The 24,995-nt window shown below is 39.3% G+C and overlaps 1 protein-coding gene across 2 annotated transcripts in view; it reads right to left on the bottom strand.

The window, feature by feature from the left end:
- DTWD2 (DTW domain containing 2) overlaps nucleotides 1-24,995 on the bottom strand; it is a 525,766-nt gene that overhangs the window by 291,994 nt on the left and 208,777 nt on the right. Inside the window, exon 10 of one of the 2 annotated variants that reach the window (XM_027076851.2) lies at nucleotides 11,660-12,050. The exons of the other annotated variant lie outside the window; for it this stretch is intronic. The gene's annotated coding sequence lies outside the window, so the exon portion shown is untranslated. Of the gene's footprint in view, nucleotides 1-11,659; nucleotides 12,051-24,995 lie in introns of those variants that run through there. 2 annotated transcript variants of the gene reach the window in all.

Genomic DNA, 24,995 nt, shown 5'->3' on the forward strand with positions numbered 1-24,995 from the left:
CAGTGACAAGAAATCCTTCAAAGGCAGACATTAGGAACAAGCCCTTCAAATCTATCCGAGGTCACTTCTCCACTTGAGGCTAGACAAGGTGGCCCCGTACGGCACCCCAGTGACACGCATACAGAAGATTTCATTGCTTTCCTAGACTTCAAATGCATTCATTTCAAGTACTTTAAACCTTCAAACCACCCCCATCTATGGATACTTCAAACAACCCTCGCACAGTACAGTTACTATCATCTAACACTGTTGTTGTTTTTTTCCTCATAATCAACAAAATTCATTGTGTTTGAAGCTTCGGTCCATTACCCTGTCCCACCACTTAACCATAAGTGATCCACCCCATAGCCGTCACTACAAAACAACTTACTCACAGCTATCAGAACTCCTAATGACCTTCTTAAAACATCGTTTGTGGAAGCACTTCTAAAGTTTCTATCTGGTCAAATAAGTTCTCAGGGCTTCTTCCAGTATTCCTCCCGTAGAACAGGAGACAGCCGATTGGCATAGGTACAAAGAAACTATAGAACTGCAGGGTTTACAGCACGTCTAGTATCTTGGCTAATATTCATCAAAGATCACATCGGTGGAAGGCTAAACTGTATTAATGAGTCTGCTCCCAACCCATCTGATGGCTTATCAAGCAGTTTGTTCAAGTCACTCTGAATTCCCTTCAGTGCCTCAGTTTCCTCATCTATAAAATAGGGATAATAACTTTACCTACTTTGTATGCTTGTTGAGACAGTTGAATAAGGTAGCCTATATAAACACACAATAAGTGCTCTGTAAGGCTGGCTGTTACTATTTTCAATGTCAAAATCAATAAAGTATCATTTTAATCTGCACCTCATGTGGGTTTTAAAAAAACATTATTTTAAGGAAAAAAATCCTCATCATGAACAAGTACTTTTCATTTGTTTATTATTATTATTATTATTATTATTATTATTATTATCATCACCATCATCAAAGACTCTTAAATATATGCCCCAAAATCCAAATGCAACCTATTTAACAAAGATAGTACAGTTTATCTTTTCAGCAATACTTAAATTTTAGCCGATATAGATGATACATGATTCTGTTGGTTAAGGTAGTATGTTGGAGAAAAAAGTAAAGATTTTTACATAAATAGAAGCTCTGGTTCCCTTAATTTCCAGCTTTAAGGAGAAAGGTCCTTAAATCTGAACCCCATTTCCTCATTCATGGAAAGGAGACCATACTGCTAACTGGGAAGGATTTGTGTAAGGATTAAAAATGAGATAATATAACATGTTCCAATTAATATATTTCTCTTCCCCTCTCAGTAGCAACACCAAAACTTGTCATGAAACTTATCACTCATGGAAAATTTGTCTAAAATCAAGAGCTAAGGCCTGGCAATAGTTAACTATGGCCCTCACCTATCAATAAAACCATTATTTTTCTTCTTCCTAATACTAACTGCACTTAAATCTTGAAAATTCAAGCAATGCCCTGTCACATACCAGGAAGGGGGAAAACAAACAAACAAACAAACAAACAAACAAAAAACAACACTAAGTAGAACTCACTCAAGATTGAGTGTAGGATTAAGGCTCAGCATTCATACCAGGCCAAGTACTCAAGCCAAATAGCTACAGAAATCATTCATGTAATAAAAATAAGAGAGGGGCACCTGGGTGGCTCAGTCGGTTGAGCGTCCTGCTTCAGCTCAGGTCATGATCTCATGGTTTGTGAGTTCGAGCCCCGCGTCGGGCTCTGTTCTGACAGTTCAGAGCCTGGAGCCTACCTCGGATTCTACCCTCTCTCTCTGCCCCTAACCCACTTGCATTCTGTCTGTGTCTCTCTCAAAAATAAATAAACATTTAAAAAAAATTTTTTTTAAATAAGCAGTTGTATATAACAACCGGGAGAGGTGAGGACTGTGGCAAATTAAAAAGTATCTGCCCTTCCTAAAGTAAGCAATGGCAATAGTGTGGTTTACCCAAATCATCCCTATTCGAGAACGCAAACCCAATGTTGCCAGAACTTAGCATTTCAAGAAAGGCCAGAAATCATGTTTGTGTGTGAAATATTCTGAATTCTAAATACTAGCATGAAGTTCTACTGGAAACAGATAAACACTCTAGGCCAAATAAAAATCCTCTGTGCCAAATTCAGTCCATCAGGTTACAACTTCTGATTTATAAATCATCATTATGATTACCATATGGCCACCCCTGGCAGAATCCCAAAAGTAGCCACTAATGTGAACTCTTTCTTTCTTACCATCCGTAACTAGCTTTGTTCTTCTTCACTTCGTATTCAAACAAGACTAGCAAGATAATGTTAAAGGAAGTTTGGAAATGATGTTTCAAAGAAATAAACTTGCCTGGGCCAATCTCCAGGCAAGTTTGCTTGTTTATGGTAGTTTGGGGGGGGGGGGGTTGTTTTTTTTGTTTTGTTTTTTAATTTTATCCAAGATTCCCTCAAATGTTTTCTTTCACAAGTCCTGGACCTCCTGGTATTGAAAAGTCAGTAAAGGACAAAAGAGGCAGGTCTGTCTCCCTTCAGGAGCACCCCTCCCCCATCTGCCAGCTGACCTTGACAGAAAGGGTGGTGGCAAGCGGCTGGCTCTCAAGCCCACTGACATTTGGAAACACAGGTGCGGCCCACAGCCCTGGCAGGATTCAGCCAGGCAATCCTGTGACAAGCCCAAGCTTGACGGGGAGACTCCCCTGACAGTCTGAACAGGAGGCTGAATCTGTCACTGTCTGGCCAGAGCGGCTGTCTGCGTCAAGTGCTGACATCGGATGCCTGAATAGGGGCTCAGTCAAGCGGGCATTTGTTACAGAAAGTTCCCCCAACTCATATTTCATAGTGATCAGAGGCGGTGAGGCGGAGACCCGAAGTGGCTCATCAGTACAGTATTAGCCATGGTGGTTATCACATAGGGACAGCTGGGCTGAAGCCAGAGAAGCCCTCTTTGGAGACAACAAATGTTCACTGCCCCCAGGGGTGATGGAGACAGGCCACCAGGCCTCACTCCACACACACACACACACACACACACACACACCCCTAACCCCCATCCCCCACACATCCAAGCACAGTACTCCTACACCCCCGTGAGGCTCTGAAACGAAAGAGCAGGAAGAGGCTATGCCAGACTAAGAGGAAAGCACATGCTCAGAGGGAATGAGAGTTGGGGCACAGCCCTGCCTCTGGTCACCTGAGACCCAGGCCCTGGCCTTTTGCTTCCACGGCCTATCCCCAGTCGATGCAATGAGAGCCCTTTGGGACTTCTTCTAAAGAAAAGGGTTTCACTTTCCTTTTTGTTTTTAATTTGTTGTTTGTGTTTTTTTATGTAAATTCAAGTTAGTTAACAAACAGCATAGTATTGGTTTCAGGAGTAGAACCCAGTGATTCATCACTTCCATACAACACCCAGTTCTCATCCCAACAAGTGCTCTCCTTAATGCCCATCACCCAATTAGCCCATCCCCACCCACCTCCCTCCATCAATCCTCAGTTTGCTCTCCGTATTTAAGAGTCTCTTATGGTTTGCCTCCCCGTCTGTTTTTATCATATTTTATTTTTCCTTCCCTTCCCCTATGTTCATCTGGTGTGTTTCTCAAATTCCACATATGAGTTAAATCATATGCTATTTGTCTTTCTCTGACTGGCTTATTTTGCTTAGCATAATACACACTAGCTCCATCCACGTTGTTGCAAATGGCTAGATTTCCTTCTTTTTGATTGCCGAGTAATACTCCATTGTGTGTGTGTGTGTGTGTGTGTGTGTGTGTGTGTGTGTGTGTGTGTATATATATATATATATCACATCTTCTTTATCGATTCATCAGTCGATAGACACTTGGGTTCTTTCTATAATTTGACTATTGTTGATAGTGCTGCTATAAACACGTGCCCCTTCAAATGAGCACTCCTGTATCCTTTGGATAAGTACCTAGCAGTGCAACTGCTGGGTTGTAGGGTAGTTTTATTTTGAATCTTTTAAGGATTCTCCATCCTGTTTTCCAGAGTGGCTCCACAAGCTTGCATTCTCACCCAGTATCACACATCATCAGAGAAATACAAGTCAAAACCACAATGAGGCTAAAATGAACAACTCAGGTGAGAGTTTTACTTTTCTTTCATCAGTGCGGCTCCACAGTGCTTGATTCTGCATTCAGTCTGATGGATGGGAAGATGAATAAAAAAGGAAGAGGAAATGCAATCAAATTTAGTTCTTGTCTCAAGAGTTTCCCCAAGAAATGAGTCCTTGCCCCATGTCCTTCCCATTGTACTGGCATGGCAATCAAGGACGGTGATTATTTCCAGGTGTCTCAACAATTAATTAAGATGGCCTCCCCTCCCCTGCTCCAAAGCCCATCCTGCCTTGTTAGTGACTTGCCTCCTCTGGAAAACTTGCAAACCAAGTTTAAATAACAACTAAAGATGGGACCTTTCCCAGAGCAACCATGACTCTTCTGAATTTAGAAACCAAATGGCTCTGACATGACTAGCAGTTATACAATTACCAACTGGCCAAGAGACAGGATGAGATAATCACTAAACTACTCACGGCGTCCGGGTGTCACTGTCAACCACTATGAGGACAGTAATCATATCAAGAATAACGACTTATCTTTACTGGACACTTAATATGCAATAAGTCTTCTGCTAAGCATTCACATGGGCATTACTGAATCCTCACAATGACTAGTGAGATAGAAATGTTATCATCCCAGTATTACAGAAGAGGAAACCAAGTCCAAGAGGCTTAAATAAACTGTTAAAGCCACACAACTTGGAAGAGGCAGAGTAAGGATTACAAACAAACAGTGCCTTACACATAGCACTAAAAATATTTATTTATTAGAGTTGTTAAGAGGTAGAGTAGTAGAAAAATTCAATTTAGTTTCAGATCACCTTGCTTTAGTCTTAATACGTATACAACACCTACCAATTAATGAGGAAAAAGATGACTACTCCAACATGAAAAGGAGCAAAAACTAGAAAATTCACATTAAATTTTGACAAGCATCTGAAAAAAAAAACCCACATATAGAAATTCACTAGTATTCAGATACTTGAAGTTTACAATGACATGATATACTATCTTTTGTCTCTCAAATTGACAAATACTTGTTAAAATTGAAATGTTCAGGGTGGGTTAAGAGTGTACCTATCAGGTATGACTAGAAAAAGTTGATTTATATAACGTTTCTGGGGGCAACCTGATAATATATGTGGAAGTCTTGAGAGTGGTTTATAACATCTCTGGCAGTATTAAAACCTGGCTATAAATTCTTCGACACCCCTTCCATTGACAGGTAAGGGTCCATATTCTCTACCTTGGAACTGGGACAGGATTATGACTGCTTCAACCAACAGAGTGCAGGAAAAGTGACACCATGCGACATTCAAGGCTACTTCATAACGCCCATATACATCTACCTTGTGCTACTGAAATACTCTTGGAGCTCTAAGCCAAGTCACAAAAATGTACCCTTACAATGAGATCACCAGGCTGGAGAAGCCACATGTAGGAACAGCAGTCAACAGTCCCAGCTATGATCAGCCTTGGAGTGTGTCTGCTGAGATCCCAGACATCATAGAGCAAACAACAACCATCCCTGCCATGCCCTTACCGAATTCCTAACCTACAGCATCCATGAGCACAGTAAAACGGTGGTTGTTTAATGCAGCTAAGTTTGGGGTTGGTTTGTTCCACGGCATCAGATAACTGGAAAAACCTCTAACCTTGTAATTATTCTTCTGAAATCTGTTCTAAAGGGATAATCAGAAATATACATAAAAATTATATACAAAGATGTTTAAAATAGGGGGAAATAGAAACATACATTTGAACAATAAGGGCTTTCTTCATCCACATAATCAAATGTGGCAATTTAAAATCAGGTTTCAGAAAACTATTTAATAACATGAAAATCCCTTCCTAACATATTTTTAAGGGAGACTTTTAAAACAATACAGAAAGAAGTTTACTTTTGTGGGGAAAAAAAAACAAAATAAAACAACAACTATATATATATGTATATGTATATATATATATATATATATACATATACATATATATATGCATTAAAATTGGATGAAAATACTTCAAAATTTAAATAGTGGCTTTTTCTGAGTTGTGATATTATGGATTATTCTTATTTTCTTCATGATGATTTTCTGTATTTTTAAAATTCCCTAAAATTCATAAAAGTAGTAGGCAATATGCCAATAATACACGACAGAACCTCATTAAATCTATGTAACTTTAAAAAAATCTTATTGCAGGGGCCCCTGGGTGGCTCAGTCAGTTAAGCATCCAAGTTCGGCTCAGGTCACGATCTCACAGTTTATGAGTTTGAGCCCTGCACTGGGCTCTGTGCTGACAGCTTAGAACCTGGAGCCTGCTTCAGATTCTGTGTGTCCCGCTCTCTCTGCCTCTCCCCGGCTTGTTCTCTCTCTCTCTCTCTCTCTCACTCCCTCCCTCCCTCTCAAAAATTAACACTTAAAAATTCTTTTTCAATCTTATTGAAGACCTGAGTTCAAATTCCAGCAACTTCTATCTTAATTGTCTTTGCAAAAATTCTGAACTCTAAGTTCCTCATCTATAAAACCAAGAAAACATCTACCTCAAATGATTTTTATGAATTTAAACCATGTAATAACTAAGTTCCCAGGACAGACCTAAATACCTAGTAGGCGTTCAATAAATGCCTATCTCAATTAAATGATAAGCAGTTTGTCCAGCTTTCACACCATCAGAATGGGCATCTGAGATAAATATCTGTAGCCTCTAAGTGAAGAACACAAAGGTTTGGCTATGGTTTTTACCACTCATCTAAAACAAGCAGGATTTGGCGAAACCAGAAACCATTCTGCCTCTTGCTGCTACATGCTGACCTTATTATTACTGTTGGTGACAGACAAGCACCAAACTTTCCTGCTATTCCAGGTAAATGACAAACAAATACTTAGGATAAAATGAAGAGGCTGAATGGTAGTTCATTTTCCTCTCTGGATATGGAAGCTCTCTTGCTTTTTAAGTGTACCCACCATAACTGTAAAAAAAAGTCTTAGAGCCAGAGCCTTCCAGTGAGCTAAAAAGAACCACTTCTCTTTGTCTTCTTGGTTTATGTTCTCCTCCCCAGCCCCATGTCACACTGTTGTGACTTTGTTAACATTTGTTAAGTAGAGACCCAGGGTGTTGGATGGTGAGCCTAGGTCCAATGAAAGAACACAGCAAAAGTGAAATAGAGAAGATTATTGGGGCACCTGGGTGGCTCAATCAATTAAGAGTCTGACTCTTGATTTCAGCTCAGGTCATGATCTCAAGGTTCATGAGATCAAGCCCCGCATTAGACGGAGGCTGCTCGGGATTCTCTCTCCCTCTCTCTACCCCTCCCTCCCTCACACTGTCTCTCTCTCTCTCTCTCAAAACAAATAAACACTAAAAAAAAAAAAAGAAATAGAAAAGATTATTACTCACAGGTCCTGGAGGAAGTGCACAGAGCATGCCTGGAGGTGTCACATGGGTGGGTCAAGGCAAGGTGCAGGCAGAGAAAGTGACGGGACCTGGGGCACATGTCTTTATTAGGGACCAGGGTTAGAGTGTTTGGGATTCCCATACAAAGCTCAGGTTGGTGAATTCAAAAAGAGCAGAGATTTGGTAAGCTCCAAGGGGGTCTTATCTAAGGGGCACAAAAGAGGAAAGCCCCAGGAGACTGTTATTCACAAGGGCTGCTGGGGAAGTTGTACGATGGGCTGATACTTGCCTGTGATGCTGTGCAATCGCAGGATGGAGCAGTGACAGTTCAAGGCCCTTGCAGGCTGCCTGGCCACATGAAATAGATGCCAAGGCGGCAATGTCAGTGGAGTGGTTTAGCTAAATTCTCAACACACATGCACATTCCTGACAACAGGTCATGACAACAGGAGCTTCCCTCTGTTGAGAACCCCTCTGTGCCAGGCACTGGCTCAGCCTCTGCTTGGATTAGCTCCCTTATTCCTCACCACAATGCTAGGATGCAGGTAATACTATCATCCCTGTTTCCTCATGTGAGAAATCAGAAACAAAGAGGAGTTAAGTCACTTACCCTAGTCAGTCAAACTCCAAAGCACATACTCTATCTCTCATCTCTACAGAATTCTAGGATTACGCTATCCAAAACTTGGCATGGGAAGGAGAACATCAGACTACTTTCCATTATTCTTATCACCAGGGTGACACTAGACCCTGCACCCGAACCCAAGTGCTGCTCATTCAGGAAGTGTTATAGAGAAAAAGAGTAACCACTCCTCCACCCTGACCCTCCCTCCACTTCCCTATGCCACTATCTTTTGTAGGATCGAAAGCTCCTTGGGCACGTCCCATTAATCTGCATCCTCTGGGCCTGGGGTACCAACTACCCCATCTCAGGACCTTAATAAGGATTTGTTCAGCTGAATTAAAGAGGATCTACTCAAATTAGCAGTTTTTACCTAATTCTTGCCTTCCAAGGGTTTCTCTTTGGAAGACAGACAGACAGATACACACACACACACACACACACACACACACACACACACACAATGCTGGTGGATAAATGCTGATCCATCTAGTATGCAGTGATCTGAGTCTGGAGTTAATGCATTAGGAAACCCTAATACCTGACCTTTAGAATTGAGTGGAGACTGATAAATGACATCCCTCAACCCCACCTAGGATTTGAACCAATGAGATTCAAATTGGGAATAAGATAGGAATAAGACAGATAGCCTCCAAATACAGCATCAACATTTTACCGATGATAAATGATTATCATTATTAAGCTGACATTGGAGAAATGTGATTTCTATATGTGGGTCAATGGGCTTCATGACCCCAAGTTCCACAATTAAACTTAAACAAGCAGATCTAGGAAGTGCTGCACCAAGACAGGATTCCCTGTGGTAGAAGAACTCAGGCACTTTATGAGCATGTCTTGCCCTAAAGATAAAAGAGAGAATGGAATGCTTCTGCCCCTGCTCTTTAGTCACCAATAAAATTAAGTCACTCTTGCTCCCTGGGGAGGAGAAAGTGAGGGTGGCAAAAGGCCACAGAATCCTGGCCCTCTACCTGCTAAGACTCTTAGGTGAATGAGACCTGGAAAGTCCTGACAGAAAGCTCTGGTATGACTGAGGACAGCTGAGAGATTTCAGCATTGGGTTGAGCACTCAATTATCACAAATTATTTACATTCTTGGGGCATCTGGATGGCTCAGTTGGTTAAGCATCCAATTCTTGGTTTTGGCTCAGGTCATGATTTCATGGTTCGTGAGATTGAACCCCACTTTGGGCTCTAAAGGATGGGGTGGAACTTGCTTCAGATTGTTCCCCCCCCCGCCCTCCCCCCACCGCTCACTTTCTATTTCTCTCTCAAAAATAAATAAACATTAAAAAAATATTTACATTCCTATTGCTCTCTTATCTTGATGTTTTCTTAACATCAACAATTAAAACTTTTCAGTTTTCAGTTTGTGCTGCAAACCCAGAACTAAGTAGCACATCAACAGAGTCCTCTGAAAAATCAGCCCCACTTCTAACTGTGTACTACAACCCTAAAGAAGGCTGTAAGCTCTTTGAAAATACATTCTTTTACTTTGTGGTATTCCCTAGAATACTCTGCATATGGTAATTCATTTATAAATGTTTTCCCACAGTGCATACATGGAGGAAGAACTAGTGAGCAAAAAACAAAAACAGAAACAAAAATAGAACTCATTAGCTATCCAACTTGTAACTCAGGGAGGGAGAAAATAGAGGTGGCTAAACTTACAAATAGGGTGCGTTCCAAAGACCCATTCCCACATCAGTTTAGGGTGCTAGGGAAAGATTCCCCCACAGAAGACCCACAGCATACATCTTTGGATACAACAATAACTAGAGTTAAGATTCATCGGAGCTTCAGAGGGAAACTCTAGCATCCCACCTCACAAAGAGTACTCTAACACTTCATTTCTGGACCAAGGATGGGCATGAAATATAAGGAATAGAGCCTGGATGGGGAGGGAAAAGGAGACTGGAAAGTGGGAGAGAAAGGCAGGGTGCCATGGGTCTGGAGATGGGGAGAACAGTCCATGATTTTTCCTTTCTCCTCCTTCCTTCCACCCTTGCAACTTAGGCCAACTCTCCTGCCCCAAATCATGCCCTGGCTTATCCCCAGAAACAGGTGGGAAGTCAGAGATGGGGGCAAGGGAAGAAAGTAAACCTATTCAAACCAATATGGATTCTACCATGTTATAGATATTTGATACCAAAGCTAAAAACAAGCTGGAAGGAGTCAGGCTTCAGTCCCAAGGCCATCCACATCAGAGACCACCTGGGAGACCCTGGGAAAATTATTTAACCTCTGCCAGGTACATGACAATAATTATTTACTCCATGACAAACAGAGTTCTAAGCACTTTACATGTACCATCTCATTTGATTCTCCAAAAACTATTCTGAAGAAACAGAGGGCCCAAGGAAACTAAGCATCATGGACACTGATGCCACCCAAATCTCACTTCATAGAAGGACCTATTACCCTTCCACTCCTAGCCTCTCAAAGATACCTCACTGGCAGAGCTTGCCTGTAGTCACATCCCTTCCCCGGGTGGCCCACCTCCGATGGGATCAGTGTGAGAGGATCTCTGCCCAGCTCAGGATAATTCTATAGGGCCATTCCAGCTCCAGAGCCCTGCTGAATGGCTGCCTGACTTGTCCCTCTGCCCAACTCTGCTTCTGTCCCCTTTGTCCCTCAGGTGTGGATCAACAACAGTCCAGAATAAACAACCTGCATGCTAAACTCATCTCAGAGTCTGCTTCTTGGAAAATCCAGCCTGGGACACTACATAACTTGTCCAAGCGCCCAAGGACCCATGCTAGGGATACAAACCCAAGCAGAAAGACACCAGTGTCTGAGCTTCTGAGTGCTGCACTCCACTATCTTCCAGCCTTAGCCATTCCCTGAGACTTCTAGCACAGTCTATACACCTCCTCTTCTCTAGGCCTTTTCAGTAGGTAGATGGTTTGGGTACAGATTTTGCCTCTGAACTTCCATAAACAACTTTAATGAAACAAGGGAGAGGTATACAGCCCTTTGTCTTTGGGGAGTAGATCTCATATTAATAGAATCCCTGCCAACTCCATCTACCTCCCCTTTTGCAAAGTATTTTCAGTGACATGCCAAGTCAGACATGCAGCAAGCAGTTAAGACATCCTGAGCTCCCCAGATGAAGATCAGAGAGAAAGAAACTGAGATCCACAGAGCAAACCCCCTCTTTGGCTCTCCCAGCTGAAAAGTGGGGCTATTTTTAAATCTGGTCAAAGACTGTTTGCCCAATTTAAGAAACTAATGTTTAAGAGATCAATTTCTATATAACACACAGGCCAACAAAGTTTTCAAGTTAGGATTTTCTTCTACTCTTTGAATAGTGAGCCTAATTTCCACAATATAGAAAGCCAAAATTGTCCAGTGCTGATTTAAACAACTGTGCGTTCCTAAATATAATAACTTGTTTTGACTTTGTTTTCTTTCTGCTTCTGCTGTGGGATTCACAGCCACCTCTTCTACTGTAACAGTATTTCCTTTACAAACCTGTCACACTACCTGACTCTAACCTACTTAGGAAGCCAGAGCACCTGATCTCAGAGCATTTCCCCACCTGCCCCATCCCCAACCCCTTTACTCTCAATTGCCCAAGTCATTTCCAAAAACCACGAAGGGATAAATGGAAACTGTCTTGACCACAGAGGGAAAAAAACAAAAAACAAAAACAACTCGTATCCCCTCCATTTTCTGGCATCTGACTTTTTTAAGGGGTTCACCTGTCATTAAAGAGTATACCAAGTTCCAGGGCTACCAAGGAGCCCCAGGATAATCTAGCCTGGAATTTTTCATTCCACTTCTGGTGTGCTGGTAGTCAGGATAGGACGTTACTGGAAACCCATCTCAGATCTGTGCTCTCTGTGAAGTAACAGCGTTCGATCATCATGCCTTGCATTTTCACCTCGCCTCTGATTGTTCTGCTCATGTCAGAAATGTAGCTTTGATGCAGACATTGCACTGGAGAAAAGAGGAAAAGTAGCAGAAAGGAGGGAGCAGGATTAGTAGCTCAAAAGCTTTGAAAATCTAGATTTCATTGAAATGAAAACACACCTTATCTACCTTCTTTAGACTTTTCTGATTGTGTTAATTCCAGATGAAAAGTAAGTCAGCCAGTGTCATTTTTTTTCCCCCACACTGGTGAAGTTTTTCTACAGGGAGCCTGTAAAGAAAAACTGTTTTTCTCCTAGTGTTTCTAGGCAAAGCAAAGCATTGAAGTACAATCCCACTGAAATCAAAGTGACAGCTAGAAGACACCCCTAATCACCAGCTCTCTGAGTTCTTTTAGGACTTGAATACAACTGTCAATTATCAAGGTCTCTTTGTAGACCAGACAAGTAACAATACATGCAAGGTCTAAATCAAACTTGCCCCCCAAAAAAACACTATCCTTTCACATCTGACAGCACTATCCAATTCCAATTGCAGACCCAAGATCCAATGGTGAACAAAGATATTAAGAAATGTCATCAAAGCAACTACAAAATAAAATGTCAATAATTATGTTTAATGCAAAGTCACATGGCCACAGTTATCATATTTTCTAAATCAAAATGAACATATACCCAACACATGATCAACACAAAAATTACTTCAATAATTCTCTACCGAGTGACTACTATGTGCTAGGCACTGTTCTCAGCACCACAGATGAAGTTGTGAACAAAACAGGCAGGGTCCTGCCTTCATGGCAGTTACATTCTAGTAACACTTAGATATAAAATATAATACTCTATTATCATAAGTGTTATGGGGAAAATGATCACCATTGTCATGATCACTGGAGAGAATCACTTTTAAAGGTCTTATGGAGCATTTTAAGGAGCCTGAGTTCTATTGGGCAAGAAAAGATGGCTTAATGAAATCATTTGGGCATGTCAATTGAACAGAGGACCAGAGAGAGGTAACAAAAATGATCAGACAAGGAGAAATTGAGTTAAGTCTCTTCCTTACCAAGCCTTCTAGGCCAAGTTATTTCTGTCAGGGGGAATCAGAAAAGAATCACGTGACTTACAAGCCCCACAAGGGAGATCTTATAGGATAAAACATCATTGTTACATATGGTTTTCAGGCAGCTAGAAGGATGCAGTAAGCAGATATCTGTGATTTTGCTACCTTGATATTTAGTGCTATTTGTCTTAAATTTCCTTTTAATGTCTCCCCCTCTCCTGTTGTCTGCTGTGGCTTGTAATCAAAGTAGAAGTAGGGTAGGCAGTTTGGAATATTGTATCACTTGGATGACTTATTATTGGGTCAATACAAAGGAAAGGAGAACTGATTTTTCTCTCTTTCTCTGTAAATACATTTGCTAAACATCTTTACCCATTCTGATGGTTTTATCCATCACCAATGTCTAGCTCCAAATATCTGCATCCAAGTGCATTTTGTAGATGCCACACAACTATTTAGAACTCAGCAGGGCCAGTAGTGGTCTCATGGTCTCCCGCATGCCCTGAAGACTGCTTCTTTTCATGTATCCTGTATCTCAATGAAGGGCACCACCATCATGTCCCAAGTCACCAACCACTCAAGAAAAACTATAACACAAACATGCAGTCACTTTTAACAACACTTGACAACCATAAAAAAGACAATGCTGAAAGAAATTGTAAAAGACAAAAACAAATAGAAAGACATCCTATATTCATGGATCGGAAGACCTAATATTGTTAAGATGTCTGTACTACCCAAAGTGATCTACAGATTCAATGTAATCCCTATCAACAGGCAGTCATAAAAAGTTTAGAAAGAGCATAAATTAGAGGCCACATTATCAGAAAAGATCTAAAAAAAAAAAAAGGCTAGGAGATTTGATTGGATGACAGAAAATGAGCAGGAGTGAAAAATGGCTGCTGATCTTGACATGTGAGCTTCTCTAGCCCTTCTCTTCTGATGTCTGAGTTTGGGGAGGGTTCAGGTATGGAAAGAGATTAAGGGAGTAGATCTCCACATCTACTTCCTTGCCCCACCCTTATTTAAATCCACTGTCTTTAGCCATGCTATTTTTCGTTTTCATTTCAAATGACTTTGGTTTTTTTTATCTTCTGAGTTATCACCAAGTCTCTTCAACAAAAATGTAATAATCAATTCTCTGTTCCTAGTTATTTATAAATGTATTGAAAAATGCAATGCTCAGAATTGACGTGTTCAACATGCACTTCCTTTCTCCCTATTTTTTAAACTGAAACCAATGTCCCATCACTAACCACCCAATGAACTGTTAAACATTCCAGGCTGCACCTGTTCCACATAATGGGGAGAATGCCATAAAATGCCTTAAGAGAAAATGTACACTTCAGAATGATATAAAATATGGAGAACAATGGGGAACAAACTCTTCTTACCCCAAGGGAAAAAGACATATAAGACTGCATTGTGCTTCTAGTAGACAACTTAGCAGGACCTGCACAAATGATTTTGTATTAACAACAAAGAGCTTCCCAAGTATTTCCCTCAGTCCATTGAGCAATATGCCCCAAAGCAACCCTGACCTGGAAGGAGAAGGAAGAAGCTTAGAGCCAGGGGACCCTTGAATCTCTGCTTTCATGTAGTGTATTCCTTGTAAGTGACCTCTGCTGCTTTGGCTTTATATGTGGGCACTCATCCTTTAAAAGCAAACACAATTGTGAAGCATTTTCCTCTGTGTATAGTTAGATAATGAATTCTTCCTGTTGCAAAGTGACCTCAAGAGCCCGAGACCTCATTTCATTTCAATTTGTGCCAATGAAACGCTTGACAAATTGCTCTTTTTAGACTCATGTATAACTTTGAATTTTATTCCTGAGCATTGCTGCTCTTCTGACAAGGACAAATCAGGCTGCAGGATTTGTTCCCTATCCTTTGCTGGGCTGGTGATTATAGGACCAGCTGGGTGGGATCACCACTGAATACTGCTCTGTGATTCATTCACTTTGAGTACAAGTACCACAAAAATCACAAAGTCCTGGATAGGCTAAAATCACCAAATGGAGTCCAAAGCTTACTTTTAAATAAGTAAGCATGCAGAAAATGCATGCACATGAAGAGTACTGTTTCAAGAGTATTCTTGAAATGTTAGCCATTCCTTACTCTCTAATACAAATAATTTCACGTTTCTAGTGAGACCTTTTGTTCTGAGAGACATAAACCAAACAACGTTTCTGCTGGTGCTCTTGGCAAACACTGAAGCTCTCCTGCTGGAATTCTGTCATCCCTTTTTTGAACACAGGTGATAAACCAAATTTGCACATTGTTGATCTAAAACCCAAGTCTTTAACCTGAGCATAATAAAATCACGTTAGGAGACATGCCTGTCCAAACAGTACAGTAACTGCGCCAGGGCCGCTTGGAATAGCTGCCATTTGCTCATCTCTCCTCAGCCTGAAATTATTTGAGCTTCACCTGTTCCCATCTCAAATTATCCTATAATTGCCTTTCATATTATAGGGTTTGTACCAAAAGTAGCAACTGTACCAATTGGCACCCAGACATCAGGGACACAGAACTGGCTGTTACTTTTTCCTCACCTCATATGCTCTGATCATTGTTCACAGGATCATCTAAGGAAAGACAAGTTTGCCTTAAATCTCGAAATGTATCAAAGGCATCATCTAGCACGTTCTTCAGAATGAAGTGCTCCTCAAAGTCACAAAGCTTTCCTTTTAAAAACTGCCAAGTTGTTGGTTGTCTAGAAAATATACCTGCATAATTTGCTCCTTGCTTTCCAAGGGGAAATGCCAAAATTATATAATGATCACCATGCATTACTTTGAATATTTCTGCCTAAATTATGTGAAAATCAAAAGCTACTTCCAAACTTCCCAAAATTGACATGGAAAAATAAACCTCATGCATTATCCTAAGGTGGTTGTGGACACTGTGTCTGTCTCCAAACGAACAAATATTAACACCTACTTTGTTTTCTTCATAAAAGGCTGTTTAAGAATCAAATTGTGGGGGGAAAAATAAGGCACCTGGGTGGCTTAGTTGGTTAAGCACCCAACTTCATCTCAGGTCATGATCTTGCGGTTGGCGGGTTCAAGCCCTGCATCGGGCTCACTGCTGTCAGCACAGGGCCCACTTCAGATCCTCTGTACCCTTCTCTCACTGCCCCTCCCCTGCCTGTGCTGTCTCTCTCTCTGTCTCTCAAAACTAAAATAAACATTAAGAATCAAATTGTGCATATGGGGGGGGGGGTTCAACAGGTGATGGGGATAAAGGAGTGTACTTGTGATGAGCACTGGGTGTTGTATGGATACAACACTTCTTCTGAAAGAAATATTACACTATATGTTAACTAACTGGAATTTAAATAAAAGCTTTAAAAAAGAATCAAATTTTGAGCATCTTTTCAAATATAAAAAAAATGCTTTAAAATCTCATAAAAATGATGTCTGTAATTGTATGTTTATTATGTGTAGTCTTTCAAACTGATGGTTGCAGTTCTCAGACCCAGGAAATGGCAGGAACAATTAGCATGGGGTCAACAATCCTCCACCTTGACTCCTTCAAGTCCCATGACCTGTGGCAAACACTTGGCCTCTCTAAACTTGAATTTCCTCATCTTTAAACATGGGAATAACTGGATTTAATTTCCAATTGTATGGTGGAACACATACTGTGAACAGCCTTCCTAGTGATAATAACAAAAAAATACTGAACAATATATAATAAAAAAAAAATCTTTCAAAATTGATAAATGACCCAGAAAGCAAATAAGGACTCTTCAGAGCAGGAAAAAAGAAGTGAAAGTTGGAACCCAGAAAGGTGAGCAGATCTCTGAGGAAATTTTTCATCCTGAGGTCATCAAATTACCCCATGACCATAAGCCTGAGTTTTGAAAGAAGAAAAGAAACAGTTCTAGAGCTACCTAGAGTTGTTTAATGGGAGGTAAGTAGTCAGACTCCATAGACCTATTTAAGAGTAAAACAGAAATAAACACTCCTTTCAGAATGGGATAGAAAAGAAACTTACCATTCTCTACCTGGACAGTGGTCTCCTCTGTTATTTCGTAACTACCCACCACCTGCATAGGCTTCTAGCCTGAGTTCTAACACTACTTTTGGGATCAAAAAAACATCAACCTAATTACTTAATTTCCTACCTAAGTAGTGTCATCAAACATCCACCAAAAACAAACAAAAATCCTTTTTGAAGGGATGTGTATTTTTCTCAGACTACAAAAATAAATAACTCCCATCAAGCAACTTTCTGAGGGATATAAGCTTACAATCCATCTAATAATATAACAAAACACATGAAAAAACAAGAACTACAAGAAATCAGAGCTATAAATACCTGAATTAAACTAAATTTATTCAAACTAAATTAAACTAAAATTATCAAGTTTGGATTATAAAATAAGGATATTTAATAAATTTAAAGACAGGGCCATCTAGGTGGCTCAGTTGCTTAAGTGTCCAACTCTTGATATTGGCTCAAGTCATGATCTCACACATTTACAGGATCAAGCCCTGTGTCAGGCTCTGCTTGGGATTCTCTCTCTCCCTCTCTCTCTTCCCCTTCCTTGCTCATGGACAGCCTCTCTCTCTTTCTCTCTCTCTCTCTCTCTATTTCTCTCTCTCTCTCTCCCTCTCAAAATAAATATTTAAAAAAACAAATAAAACATGTTTAATAAATTTAAAGCTATAAAATAGAATACCTAAAATAATGAGAAGAAAGTACATATAAAATAAGTGAAACAAATTTGAAAAAATAAAACTTTGAGAATGAAAATTTAATTCTTGAAATTTTAAAATCCATGCATGAAAACAATTACAAATTAGACACAGATGAAGAGAGAATTTGCAAACTAGAAGACAAATTTGAAGACACTAAAACTGCAACACAAACAGAATAATCCCAAAAAGTAAATTAGACGTTAAAAAGCATGGAAGATACAATGAAAAAGTCTACCATATTCTAATAAGATTTCCAGCAGGAAAGAATGAAGGAGACAAAATACATAAAAAGAGAGAATGCCTTAGAGGCTCCCAAAGTAGAAATAAGATAATAAATGAGGCTAAGGTAGTGCAGTGAATGCCCAGAAGGATAAGTTTTTAAAATCCACATTTAGACATACCATAAGGAAATCTGAAGATATTAAAGAGAAATAATATATTGAAACAAATCAAAAAGAAAATACAGATTATCTACAAAGAACCTAGCATCAAATTGACAGCAAATCCCTTAATACTAACATTGGAAGCCAGAAGAAAGTAGAACAATATCTTTAAAATTTTAAAGAATAGAACTTTAGGGGGTGCCTGGGTGGCTCAGTCAGTGAGGCATCCAACTTCAGCTCAGGTCATGATCTCATAATTTGTGGGTTGAGCCCAGCATCAGGCTCTGTGCTGACAGCTCTTCATATTCTGTGTCTCCTCCCTCTCTGTCCCTCCCTCACTTGTGCTCTCTCTCTCCTTCAAAAATAAACTTAAAAACATTTTTTTTTTTAAATGAAGAGAACTTCAGAGGTGCCTGGTGGCTCAGTTAGTTAAGCATCCAAATCTTGGTTTTAGCTCACGTCATGATCTAACAGTTCATGGGTTCAAGCCCCATGACAGGCTCCACACTGACTATGGAACCTGCTTGGTATTCTCTCTCTCTCCTTCTCTTCCTGCCCTTCCCCCGCTCATATGCTCTCTCTTTCTCCCAAAATAAATAAATACACTTAAAAAAAAAAAGAATAGAACTCCAAACTAAGATTGTATAGTAAATCTCCTTTAAAGAAATCGATGATAAAATACAGATATTTTCAGACAAACAAAAACTGAGTTTGGCAATACAGACTCTCTCTAAAAGGAAATTCTAAAGGATGTACTCCAGGCAGAAAAAAAAAAAAAAAGGTAGGAAGATCAGAAATTTAAAATGAAACAGTACAGAAAGAACAGGGCACATATATGGACAAATATCAAAAACTAACATAAAATAACAATTTTTATATTTTATTGTAATATAAAATAACAATATTATCTAAAATGAAAATAAAAAACTGAATATAGTCCAACAATGGAGTATAAGTCAGATGGGAGATAACCAAAACTTAAGTATCCTCAGGTTCATGTATTATTCTGGAGGAGAGTAAAGATATTCATTTTAGGCAACAATAAGCATACATATTCCATCTACCTACTAAACAAATAAACTGTATGATTTGTGACCTAGAATATGAACGGGGAAAAGTAAAAGAAGGAAAGAGGGTGAATCCAAAGAAGACAAGAAAGGAAGAAAAAAGAAAAAAAAAGAAATACAGAAAAGCCAAGGCAAACAGAAAGCACAAAGCAAGTTGGTAGAAATAAAAACAGAGCCTCTATGAACACAAAGCCTTTACTCAGAACATATTCTCTGACCATGATGTCATTGTGCTAAATATCAACAACAGAGCACTAAAAGGAAAATTTCACAGGTGTGAAAATTTAAAAACACATTTTTTAAAAAAATTTTTTTAATGATTATTTTTGAGAGAGAGAGAGAGAGAGAGAAAGAAAGAGCGAGCAGGCAAGCAGGTGAGGGGCAGAGAGGAAGACACAGAATCCAAAGCAGGCTTCAGACTCCGAGCTGTCAGCACAGAGCCGGACGCAGGACTAAAACTCATGAACCGCGAGATCAGGACCTAAGCTGAAGTCGGACTTAACCGACTGAGCCAGGTGTCCCCAAAACATACTTTCACATAACATGTAAGTTAAAAATAAACCATAAAATGTTAAAATTACTACATATCAAAATATTTTGTATCAAAATATGTACGATGAAGCTTGGCTCTTACAAGGGACTGTATAGCTTCAAGACTTTATATAAGAAAAGAAGAAAAGCTGAAAATTAATGAATTAATTAGCATCCAATTAAAGAATTTGGTAAAAAAGAATTCCAACCACACTCCAAAAAACAGATAGAAGAAAAAGTATATCAGATCAGAAATCGACACAATAAAAAACATAAAATCCACATAGTCAAATTTGGTTTTTTAGAAAAGACATAATGGGACGGGGGGATGGGCTAAAAGGGTAAGGGGCACTAAGGAATCTACTCCTGAAATCATTGTTGCACTATATGCTAACTAACTTTGATGTAAATTTGAAAAAATAAAAAATAAAATTTAAAAAAATAAATAAATAAAAGACATAATGGATAAATATCTGACACGGTCATCATAAAAAAGAGAGAGAAAGTATAAATAATAGTAACCCAGATGAAAAGGGCAATATAACCCCTGGAAAAATTATAAAACAATACTATAAAAAAGTTTGTGCCCACAAATGTGCAGCCATAGGTAAAACTTCAATTCCTAGAAAAACATGTAGCACACAAAACTGACTCAAAAATATGTGGAAAATCTGATTTCCCATAAGCATTAAATAAGTCAAATCAGTAGGTTAAAATATCCCAAGAGCATTGCATATAACATCTCATGTCACGAACAAAGAATCCCACATAATGGCTTCATCACTTGCCTGAGGTTAACAGTTATAGTAGCTCCAAAACTAGACTCCAGATATACAGATGCCTACACTGAGTGTTGGGTTAGTGCCCTGCATATGTTTCATGAGTCTAACCTGGAAGATATTTCTGCCTTCAACAATGTTCACAGGGAAGATTTTCTGAAACGTAACATCAGTATATCCCTACAGGTATGGGAAAAGAACAAGAGTGCCCACCTGGAATCCCCAGACAATTATCTATGGTGGACAACACAGAAGAGTGGCTCATTAACTTTGCCTTAGTTGATCAACTTGAGAAATTTTTCTCAGATATTTATTTCTAATTGTGTTCCATTTAAGGAGAATCACTAGGGAAAATCTTTTTCTGTTGGGACCTATTACTTAAAAAAAATTTTTTTTTAATGTTTATTCTTGAGAGACAGAGAGAGAAACAGAGCAAGAGGAGGGGAGGGGCAGAGAGAGGAGACACAGAATCTGAGGCAGCTCCATGCTCTGAGCTTTCAGCACAGAGCCCGAGGCGGGGATCGAACCCATGAACCACGAGATCATGACCTGAGCCAAAGTCGGACACACAACCGACTGAGTCACCCAGGAGCCCCAGGGACCTATTACTTTTAGGGAGGTTTCATAAAGGACACTAAATAATCTAACTATGAAAAAAAAAATCTTCTAAGAAAACACCAGATAGATAAATTTACAGCTAAGCTATTTTCAAAATTACATTCTGATATTAACTCTGCCAGATAAAGAAAAAGGGAAAAATTCCCAGTTCATTTAATGAGTCTAGAAAAAACCTCAATGACAAAAGCAGAAAAGGACAGGACGCCTAGGAAATGCTAGGCCAATCTCACTCATAACTGCAGATTTTGATAAAAATCTAAAATAAGAAAAATAATTAACAAACAAAATCCATCAATGTATAATGATATGATAATGACAAATTAGAGTTTATCACAGAAATGCAAGGTTGGTTTCATAACAAAAAAAAAAAACTATAATTCATTACATGAGCAGAGTGAAAGGAAAAAAAAAATCCTGTTGTTACAAGGTGAATTCCCCAAAAGCAAACACTGCAGCTGATATTGGGGTGCTAAATTTTTATTAGAATGACACACCTGTGAAAGGAAAGGAGAAAGGGGAGCCTGGCTGGCTCAGTGAAAGGGGAGCCTGGCTGGCTCAGTGGGTTGAGCGTCCAATTGTTGATATGGGCTCAGGTCATGATCTCACAGTTCATGGGATAGAGAGCCCCGTGTCGGGTTCTGCACTCAACCTGCTCAAGATTTTCTCTGTCCCTCTCTCTGTTGTTCTCTCTCCCTCTCTCTCTGCCCTCGCTGCTTACTTGCACACTCTCTAAATAAATAAATAAATAAATAAATAGGAAGGAAGGAAGGAAAGAAGGAAGGAAGGAAGGAAGGAAGGAAGGAAGGAAGGAAGGAAGGAAAGGAGGAAAAGCAGGAGCGGGCATAGAGACAATTCACACTGCAGCATAGACCCCATAAAATGTTGGCCAACCAGCAGAGTTATCGCACATTGGAGGGAACTGGACCTTCTTCCCTCATGTCGCTCAGCCACGGGACACAGGCCTCTCTGTAAAGGAGATGACCCTGGGCCAGGAGGCTGTATAAAATCTGACTGACATAGGTCATCAGCGTCCCTGCACTTTAGCTAGGGAGCAAGTCCTTCTGTGAAGATGGCTCTGGCTGCACTTTTCATGCCTAATGCACACCTCAGTAGATGAAGAAAAAGACCTTCCATATACTTCAACAATCTCTTTGATATCAAGAAAATTTAATCCAAGCAAGTTGAAGAAAACTTCCTTAACATGATGAAAAGAATCTACAAAAGGCCCAGAGGAAAAAAATCATACATAACGACAAAACTGAAAACAATTCCATTAAAATCAAGGATAAGTAACACAAGAATGCCCATTATCACCATTATTATTTCCTTTGCCATGATGTGCTGGAGGTCACACATTATGGTACAGAAAATAAATAGATAAGGACTGGAAAAGAAGAAATAATCTGTCTTTATTTAAAGATAATTTCATTTTCCATGTACAAAACCCAAGAGAATCAGATGAGTCATTAGTTTAGCAAAGTAGCTAGATGGAAATCAATATATACAATTCTACCATTTTCCTTTATACACACACACAAAAAAACCATTTAACTACTACGTGTTTTTTAAAGACACCATTTATGATAGCAACAAAAATATAAGGTTCCTAGAAATAAATGTAATAAAAGATATGTGAGACCTTATATAAGTAAAACTTTATTAAATGAAATTAAAGATCTAAATCAATAGGGGTGCCTGGGTAGCTCAGTCGGTTGAGTCTGACTTGGGCTCAGGTCATGATCTCATGGTCTGTGAGTTTGAGCTCCGCATCAGGCTCTACGCTGACAACTCAGAGCCTGGAGCTATTTTGGATACTGTGTCTCCCTCTCGCTCTGCCCCTCCCCTGTTCATGCTCTGTCTCTCTCTGTCTCTCTCTCTCAAAAATAAATAAACATATAAAAAAATTTTTAAATAAAAAAAGATCTAAGTCAACAAATATAATATTTCAAAGTTAGAAAAACTTGCAATCATAAAGAAGTAAACTCTTAAAATGATCTGAGAATACATAATTCCAATAAAAATCCAGGCTTTTTCCAAACCCTATGAGCTGGATCTAAAATTGACCCAAAAAAAAACAAAGATCAAAAGTAGCCAAGATATTCCAGAAGAAGAATAATATAAAGGGATGCCCCACCAGATATCAATATGTATTGCCAAGGGGAAGATATGATCTTGAAACCAGAAGGATTTCTTTCAAAAGGCACACACACACACACACACACACACGCACATGCACACGCACGTGTGCAGAAGTCATAAAAAAAATTAATGGATTTGACTAAATTAAAATTAAGAACTTCAGGCACAAAGACACCATAAAGAAAATAAAGACACAAGCTATAAACTGAAAGAAAACTGTAAAACATAGGACTGACCAAGGATCCATATTTAGAATATATAAAGAACTCCAAAATTAACTAGAAAGACACAAAAAGTGGGAAAATGGGGAGAAAGACAGGAGCAGTCGCTTTGAAGAAGAGGAAACACAAACATCTGATAAGATGTTCAACCTGAACCTCATTAAACACAAATTAGAACCATAAAGAAAATACTATTTTAAGCCTGTGGGACAGGCAAAGATTAAAAAGCCTAAACATGTCAAAAGTTAGCAAACATTTAAAGCAACAGAAATTTATACACACTGCTGGTGGAAGTGTAAATTTGTGCAATTGCTTTGAGAAACAATTTGGCATTACTGCACACATGTGTATTGTATATGCGTATATCCTACAATCCTAAGTCTCTACATACAGTCCTCTCCTAGCTAGCTATGGCAAGTGACCTATACAGTAACTCTTAGTAACATCTTTTGTAATAGAGAAATAAAGAGAGCCAGTTCCCCTATTTCTACCAGTAGATAGGAAGACCAACTGTAGAAATTTTAATCAATAAAATGCTATAGAAGTAGTATTAGCAATAGGAAATAATTAAAGACAGGTATCCCCAACAACATAGATAAATCTCCAAAACCTACAAAACTCATCAAAACTATAGCCAAGAAGACTACATATGGCATAATTTCTTGTACATAAAATGCAAAACCTGCAACACTGAACAACAAAGTTTTACATATTCAAACAAAGCAAAAAGAATAACAGATACAAAATTAAGCATATCAGCTTCCTCTGAAAGGTCAGGAAAGGTGGATGGGATACACAAGGGCCTTCAAAAGTATTGAAACCTTCTGTATCATTTTTTTTTAATGTTTATTCTTATTTTTGAGAGGCAGGGAGGGGCAGACAGAGAAGGAGACAGAGGATCCAAAGCAGTCTCCAGGCTCTGAGCGGTCAGCACAGAACCCAATGCGGGGCTCAAACTCACAGACCGTGGGATCACGACCTGAGCCGAAATGAGCTGAGTTGGATGCTTCACTGACTGAGCCACCCAGGGGCCTCCGACAAATTCCATATCTTAAACTGAGCAGGACTCATATATGTGTGTGATGGTGTTACTTTTGATATCCTCCATATATATTGTAGTATCCCTTTGCACCTACTCAGTATTTAATAAAATTATTTATATAGGGTGAACAACACTTAGCCACCTAAATGTAGCGACACTGTGATACTGTCATTGGTGTTGCAATGTTGGAATCTGTTAATTCTGTCATATGCAAAAATTATGAATATACAAAGTCACAGACCTAACATTAGATGTACAGTATCAAAAATGTGTCTCATCATCTGTAATGCTTGGACCATGAGCCAGGAGAGCTTCAGTCAGGAAATAGAAGGATGGATTAAAAGGAGAGATAGAGGCCCAGGCATTGGAGAAATGAAGACATGTGAGCACAAGAGACAACCCTGAGAGAAGTGTGCTGGGTTCTGGAATAGTCGGAGACTGAGTCCTAGAGGGGGAGAAGAACCAG

This window comes from Acinonyx jubatus, chromosome A1 (genome assembly GCF_027475565.1).
Source record: "Acinonyx jubatus isolate Ajub_Pintada_27869175 chromosome A1, VMU_Ajub_asm_v1.0, whole genome shotgun sequence".
NCBI classification, from domain to species: domain Eukaryota; kingdom Metazoa; phylum Chordata; class Mammalia; order Carnivora; family Felidae; genus Acinonyx; species Acinonyx jubatus.